The following is an 8,719-nucleotide window of genomic DNA, read 5'->3' on the forward strand; positions in this document are numbered from 1 at the left end:
TTCTTCAAGGAAATAGAAGAGGCAATCCAAAAATTCATATGGAACAATAAAAGACCCCGAATAGCAAAAACACTCCTCAATGGAAAGAACACTGCTGGAGGAATATCAATACCAAATTTCAAACTCTACTATAAAGCCATAGTAATCAAAACAGCTTGGTATTGGCATAAGAACAGACCTCAGGACCAATGGAATAGAATTGAAAACCTAGAAATCAACGTACAGACCTATAGCCATCTAATCTTCGATAAGGGAGCTAAAACAATAGAATGGAAAAAAGACAGCCTCTTCAGTAAATGGTGCTGGCAAAATTGGTTAACTACATGTAGAAAACTAAAGCTAGATCCTTATATATCACCCTGCACCAGAATCAACTCCAAATGGATCAAAGACCTCAAAGTCAAAGCAGACACTCTGAAAACATTACAGGATGGAATAGGAGAAACCCTAGGTCTCCTTGGCTCAGGCCGAAATTTTTTGAATAGAGACCCAGAAACACAACAAATCAAAGAAAGGATGGACAAATGGGATTGCATAAAGTTGCAGAGCTTCTGCAGGGCAAATGACATAGCTAGCAAGATCAATAGAAAGCCCACGGATTGGGAGAAGATCTTTACTAGCCATACAACGGACAAGGGTCTCATATCTAAAATATACTTGGAACTCAAAAAATTAAACCTCCCAACAACAAATCCTCAAAGAAACAACTGCCCAATAAATAAGTGGGCGAAAGACTTAAAGAGAAACTTCTCTGAAGAAGAAAGAAGGATGGCCAATAGACACATGAAGAAATGTTCAACATCCCTAGCCATAAAAGAAATGCAAATCAAAACAACATTGAGATTTCACCTCACCCCAGTTAGAACGGCAAAAATCAAGAACTCTAACAACAACAGATGCTGGAGGGGATGTGGACAGAAAGGAACCTTACTTCATTGTTGGTGGGAATGTAAACTTGTTCAACCACTTTGGAAAGCAGTATGGAGGTTCCTCAAAAGACTTCAAATAGAACTCCCCTATGACCCAGCAATCCCACTTTTGGGCATTTACCCAAATGTTTACAAACAAGACCACACTAAAGCTACCAGCACAACAATGTTTATTGCAGCATTATTTACCATAGCTAAGATATGGAACCAACCCAGATGCCCCTCAGTAGATGAATGGATCAAGAAAATGTGGTATATATACACAATGGAATTCTATGCCTCCATCAGAAAGAATGATATTGCCCCATTTGTTAGGAAATGGAAAAACTTGGAAAAAATTATATTAAGTGAAGTAAGCCAGGCCCAAAGAAACATAGGTCCCATGGTTTCCCTTATTTGCAATATCTAGTATATGTATGAGTAAAGCGGAAAAGGTCAGATAATGTGATGTCAGGAAAATGAACCCTTAGATATGTATTTTAATGTTTTTTTCTTTCATGCATGTGTTTCTAACGCATTTATAAGATTATTTCTTTGTTGCTTTGTATGTCCCTCCCCCACAGTATAACCCCTGCTTTCACTATATTTGATGTCAGTATAACTTGTGGAGGAGATGGGGAAAAACCAGTTGTTTAAGGATACAGGTGGACCTGTTGCAACAATGAGAAGTACAAGTTGTCATGTCCAATACGAGCTTTACAACATCAGTGGGGGGGGGGGGAAGGGGGGAAGGAGAAGGATTGGGATTGGGAGGGAGGGGGTAGGCTGGGAAGGGATGTGAAGGGTAAACCAAAGGAGGAGGCTGCAATGCTTGGTAAGAAATGTACGCATTATCCTGCCCATGTAATTGTAACCCCTCTGTACAGTATGTTCACAAATAAAATTAAATTAAATTAAAAAAAAGAAAAGTAAAAGTAAAAAAAAAATAAATAAAAGCAAAAAAAAAATGTTTAGACTTTGCATACCAGTGATTCTGCTCGTGTTCATTTATGGTTCATTGTGTGCAAACCTGGGGTAATGTCTAAGGTATACTTAGCAAGAAAACTGCCTAAGTTGCCTGGCACTGGTGGATCACTCCTGTAAACCACAAAGAAAAGAGTGATAAAGTTGACATTAAGATTTTAAATTAACATATGACAAAGGATATCTTAAAAGACATGCCACAGAGTGAGAGGAAATACTGTAATGTATCTAATTGACAAAATATATGAAGAACTCCCATAAGTCAAAGACAACGCAATAGAAAATTCGGCAAAAGATGCTATCAAACACTTCTGTAAAGAGGGCTTCTAGTAACTAACAAAACACTTGGAAAGATAACCAACCTTATTATTAATTAGGACATGCAAATTACAGTAAAATGCCCTTCCACATTTCAGATTAGTTTTTTAAAAATGAAGCTCAGTGTACACTATGTGGAAAATGAACTGTGTAACTTGTGGGTGGGAGCAGGATGAGGAATCTAGGAGAAAGTTAAGGAAAGGGGGGACATTGTCCGAAAGAAAAATGTATGTATTACCTGAATTGTGAATGAGAACCCCTCTGTATAACACCTTTTTAAAAATACTTTTTTATTGTAAAAATACTACACAGAGGGGTTATAATTACATGAGCAAGGTAATGAGTACATTTCCTATCAAGCATTGTTTCCTCCTCCTTCATTTTTGCCCTACCATCCCTTCCCTCCCACCTCCACAACTAACCCTCTGCCCTCCCCTCGCTCCCCCCTCCCCCGCCGAAGTTGTAAAGGTTGTTTTCAACATAGTGTTTTGTACATCTCATTGTTACAATGGGTCAACCTGTATCCCTATTTAAGCATTTTGTTTTCTTCCCTTCCCTTCCCCAAATTAGAGAAGTGTATATATAAGATGCAGGGCACCAGACTCAAATAGCGTGAAAGCAGGAGTTATACCGTGGGGGAGGAACATACAAAGAAACAAACAAATCACATGGTACATTATAAATGCATAACACCTTAATAGCAACAATAAAATTGTATTTTTAAACATTTCAGCTGAATATTACTGGGCATGGGAATAGAGAAATAACCGTCAGACAATTCCCATGGAATTTTAAATCAGTACAACTTGTTAAAGTATAGCTGGTAAATATAAAAATATTTAGACTTTGCACGCCAGTGATCCTGCTTATGGTCATTTATGGCTCTTTGTGCACAAAACTGGGATAATATCTAAGGTATACTTAACAATTAAACTGCCTAACTTGCCTGGCACTGTTGTCCCATGCCTGTAATCCTAGCTCCTAAGGGATCTCAGAACTCTGGTTCAAAGCCAGTCTCATCAGAAAAGTCTATGAGACTTATTTCTAACTAACCACCAGGAAATCAAAAGTGAAGCTGTGGCTCAAAGTGGTAGAGCACTAGCCTGGAGCAGAAAAACTCAGGGACAGTGCCCAGGCTCTGAGTTCAAGTCCCATAACTGACAAAAACAAAACACTACTTAAGTTGAGGATGGTGGTAAACACTTGTAATTCCAGTTCGATTGAAGTTGTGACAGAAGGATTCCATGTCCCTGACAGCCTGGGCTACATATCAAGACCTTGACTACACAAATATTTAAAAATAGAAATGTTTGAATATATTCGTTATTGCCAGATTTTCCCGCTAAATCAAATACCTTTGTACTACAACAATACCTGAGCTTCCCCGTTTTTCTATCTCCTTTTCTACCAATCCATAGTAGACAAAAAAGCAAATTCATTTTCATTTTAAATTGCTTTGTTTCATTATGAATGAGGCTATACATCTTTGCAAATATTTAGTGTGCACTTGTAGTCCCACCCCCCCCCCGAAAGTGTCCATTTTTCTTGTTGCTCTTAGAATTTCTAAGCACTTTTATTAATATCATTTGTTGCAAATATGTTCACTGTTATTGTTTGTCTTTTGACTTGTTTATGGCACTCTGGCCACACAGAGATGTTTTAAATTACATGTAATGCAGTTGCTTATCTTTCTTTTCTTGGCTTCATCGTTTTGTGCAATGCTTAAAAGAATTCTTACTCTGGGCTGGGAAGGTGGCTCAGTGGTAGAGCACTTGCCTTGCATGCCTGAGGCCCTGGGTTCGATTCCTCAGTACCACATAAGCAAAAAAGAAAAAACTGGAAGTGGCGCTGTGGCTCAAGTAGTAGAACGCTAGCCTTGAGCTGAAGAGCTGAGGGACAGCGCCCAGGCCCAGAGTTCAGGCCCCACGACCAGACCCCAAAATAAGAAAAAGAATTCTCACTCTTCCACTGTTCTTTTATTCCTGCCCATGTCTAGTACTCTATGGTTCATTATCTGCATTTAAATCTTCATTGCATTGTCAGAAATATAGTTTGTCCAATTCTCTACCACCAGTGACCAGCCAGCAGTCCAAATGCCATTTTTCTACCTTGTAACAAATATCAACTTATTAAACACTAAATTCTCCCATGTCCAACACCAACATCATATTGCTGTACACATCATCTGACAATGTGTTCTGATGTCACAATGTTGAAAGCAGTGGTAGTAATCAAGACGTACTGTACTCATAAACTGTTGAATGGCAACTCCTTTGTGCAACTACGTAAAGATAATATATAATTGATATATATAGATAATATATAACTGATTAATTAAAAAGCAAGTAAATACAGGCTCGCTTGACCTTGGGAACTTGACATTTAACCTTGAACGTGTAAGGACTGCTCATAGGCTTAGAATCAGAAAAATCCAAGTGAGTTCATTCTCTCCTTCAAGTTTCAACGTCTCGTCACTTCTACGGGACAATTATGCCAACCTCTCATGGTTAAAGTGGATAATGAATGAAAATGCCTGTTTCAATGTCTAGCACATAAATGCTTATGAGCAAACTTAGAGGCAGTTTGAGGAGAGTGAAAAAGAACTTTGAGATCTTGATGGGAGAAAAGTATGAAAGGGGGGTGTTCCTAAACTCCACAGAGAATATAAGACCTTAAGCTAAACTTTCTAAGTTTAAGTCTCCTGAAAGAAATTAGCACAGCTCATTAATTCAGGTCAATTCCAAGTAGATCCAATGCCAGTTCATAGCAGGTTTTGTTTGGCCTTGTGTGTTGAACTCCCTTCTATGGAGTTATAGATAGTTTTGACATTTATTGCTTCCTTTAAATAAGAAGTCGGGGAGAATACAGGAAGGAGAGGGGGGCCAGAAAGACTTTTCCAACTGAAAAGAAATGTCATTTATGGAGCAATCTCAGACACCAGCGTGGCAGGGAACAATCCAGATAGGGCAAATTAGGCGCACGTTCCCACGATGAGCTGTGTCTGCGCAGTCAGTCATGTGACAGTAAATCTGGCTTGAGTGGCAGCCATGTTAATAAACTCGAGAGAAGATTGATGCCTGTCTGAGGCCAGGGAATGAACAAAGTGAAGAGCTCCTTCAGGTCTGCACCAGTCAGAATATAAATATGTATCCTTGCTTCCTAAGGTGAGTTATGATTTCATTCTCCTAGCAGTGCCTGAAATCTAGTGAGGGTATTTGTCGAGTCCCTGCATTGGGGGGTGACAGGCAAAGCAACGTGGTCACCCAGGGGAGGGATTGGCCTGGCAGATAAATCAAGCTCTGTGAGGGAAGCTGTTGTTATCAATTTGATCTTGGGGGGACAACACCTGCATGTACAACTGGGTATTGTCAGTGCATTGATTGGCTTTTCCCTTTGCTGACTTGTAAGCTGGGTTTTCTCTAGTCTGTCGTGTCTCTGGGTGGGCTGGTGTGCAGCTTTCATGAACACTTCTGTGGCATGCTGTCTGGTTTGCCCTCTGAGTGTGAGCAATCGGAGGTGAGTGGCATGTCTCATGTCTCTGTGTTCAACATTGAGCCCAAGGTCAGTCCTGCCTAATCATATGATATGAACTCAAGGTCAGGGCTGAAATCCAACCTCCTCCTGCAGTGGAAAGGACATGAAATCCCAGCTCCAAGCACCTGGGACTTCTTTTCTGTGATTTTCTGTGACTTCTTTCATGTGGTTCATGACCTCTAAAGACAGCTTCAACTGCAGGGCTCATTTTTCCCTCCTTTTCATGGGCATCAGGCAAGCTCACCACCTGGGTCATTCTCTTACACTGCTGAGAGTCACAGACACCAGGTCTTCGTTGGTAACTGGGACCATGCTCCTGGATTCCGTCTTTCCAAACCTCTGGGTGACATCTCCCTGTGTGTCAAACTCAGCTTGCCCAAGTGGAACTCAGAATGTGGCCTTCTTCCTCCTCTGTCCCTTGTCTCAATGACTTTGTTCTTGATTCCAACTGTCCAAGCAGGCATCCTCCATACCTCCAAATCATCTCTTGGACGTCCATTATGATGATGATTCTAGCTAGCAGTTGGCATAAAGCGAGTCTTGATGGGGACCCTTCTCCGAGATGGCATCAGTGAGATTTATCATTCCCTTAGGTTGACAAAGTGGGCGTCGTAAGGATGACCACACAAAACTGACTGCCCCCAGTCCTCCTGAAAGACATGGGTTGGCTCAATCAAGTGTTGGCAAGCTAGATCCCCAGACTGCAGGAGCAGGATGCCCATTCCCAGTGCTCTTTCCTGGGCTAACAAAGACTTCTGAGGGGCCAGTGTTGGGGGAGTAGTCCTTAGAGCCTTCTAAGCTCCCTGTTTCCCAGAAAGCATCAATTGACAGGATTGGGGCTTTGCTCTCTTTCTCCAATTAAGGAAATCCCAAAAGATAACCCTGGGAAGAATTAAGGTGGAGGGAGGTGTCAGCAGAAAGAGCCCCAAGCAGATGGACGCCTCCTTCAACCACTTCACCGGTTCACAAGGAAGGTGATGGTTAGAGGCTCACCCAGTCAGGGGTATACAGCTCAGCACGGTCAAGAGTAGAGTTCCACTGCTCACTTACTGTAGGACCTCAAGCAAGTCATTCTGCCTCTCTGAGCTTCCACTTCTCCTTGGGAAGACCGATCTGTGTTCTCTTCTCCTGGCACTGTGGCAAGAGCTCCATGTGATTGCATATATCCCAGAACATACCATATCTGTCCGGTAAGTTGTCAGACACTGGCTTTTTTTTTCTGATAAGAGCACTTACTTTCCTACTTTGAATCTCAGCACTTCCAGTCGATGAAGCCTTTGTGACTAAATCTTGCATTGTTTATCTGACAAGGACTTGGCAACTTCCCTGAAGCCATACCCAGCCAAGAACTGGAAGACAAATCAAACTCACCCCCAGCCCATCCCCACCACGTGACATTAGCAAGGAAGTTCTCTCCAGAGGCTCAGGCTTCTCATCCATACAAGGGAGATGCTGTCTGTCACTACTGTTGATGGTACAGCACACAGCCAAAAGGCAGCCAGGAAGAGGGAGAGGGGAAGAGAGCCAGAGGGAAGCTGGCAGGAGAAGTTAAGAAAGGAAGAAAGACGCAAAAGAAGCTGTGTGCTGGTGGTTCAAACCTGTAAGCTTAGCTACTTAGGAGCCTGAGATCTGATCTCAGTTCAAAGCCAGACATATAAATCTGTAAGACCTTTATCTCCAATTAACCAGCAAAAAGCTAGAAGTGGAGGTGTGGCTCAAATGGTAGAGTACCAGCCTTGAGTGAAAGTCAAGGAATAGCACCCACGACCTGAGTTCAAGCCCCAGTACAGATATGAGAGACGGGGGTGTGGAAGAGATAGAAAGTGGGGAGAAGGAGGAAGAGAAAGAGGAGGGGGATGACAAGGAGGAAGAGGACAATGATGACAAGGAGGAGAAAGAAGACGGAAGAAGAAGAAAGAAGAGTAGTGTGAATACCAGACTTTCTTGAGGTATGGATGAGAGAATACGGGAGTGAATGGATAATCAATCAATCAATCTACTATCTCCAGGCATCATGAACCTTCCTTCTTCCAGCCCAGGTGGCAGGAAGCCTGTCCCCAGGTCTTCTCTGTTCTACCTGGAGAGAGATTTCATTTCCCCTCCTTTACAGACTAATTTGCAAGAAGCGAAACTTGTTTAAAGGCTGTGTGATCCAAGAAACGGCATACTTCGGACAGAGCCCGTGCCTGCAGCCATTCGTGGACATTAATAATACATGAGGAAAAGCCGCAGCCTTATTTTATTTGGTCCTCCAAGTCAAGCTCTTTAAATCAAACCTTTAGGGAGGAGATATTTACCTGGACTTCTTCCATGGAGCATCTGGTTTTAAAGGCAACGTCTTGTGGAGGCCCAGGGAGGAATCTGGTGTTAAGCTGAGGATCCTAGGGAGACGTGAAAGGTCTTAGAGAGCCAGGAGGGCACAAAGGTGACTGGACAATCACCAGAGAGAAGAAGACACTCTCTGGGTGGGTTCTTGATGTCAGAGGCCCAGCCCTGGACTATAAGAAAAGGATGCCAAAGGAACATGAACCAGCCTTTCTTGGGACACTCACTAGAAGTGACCACTCTGCCTTGAGTGAGCCACTCTATGCAGATCACATCTCTGAGAACAGCTGTCAAGTCCCCAGGGCCTGGGGGACCCAGCTGAGGCCTAGAGTTCATTGCCTCCACAACCTGAGAGTCAAGGCAAATACAGACATGTGGGCCACACTGAATGTAGAAATAGTTATAACAGCAGCTAGTGGCGATTAACCACGAAGTTCCACTCATTGGGCCATGCAACTTCCTATGCCAAAGAGGTGACCTGTGTTCACTCTATACATAGAAGCATGCTGAATTTCAGAGAGGTTAAGTAACTTGCCCAAAGTCCTCCTAGCTAGCAAACTGGAGGAGCACATGTTCATTGGTAGCCAGTACATTTCACTCACTAGCCTATCCCATTCACCGACACAGGGAGGGGCAGGGGGTGAGCCATG

This window comes from Dipodomys spectabilis, unplaced genomic scaffold (genome assembly GCF_019054845.1).
Source record: "Dipodomys spectabilis isolate Male_0828 unplaced genomic scaffold, ASM1905484v1 ptg000046l, whole genome shotgun sequence".
NCBI lineage: Eukaryota > Metazoa > Chordata > Mammalia > Rodentia > Heteromyidae > Dipodomys > Dipodomys spectabilis.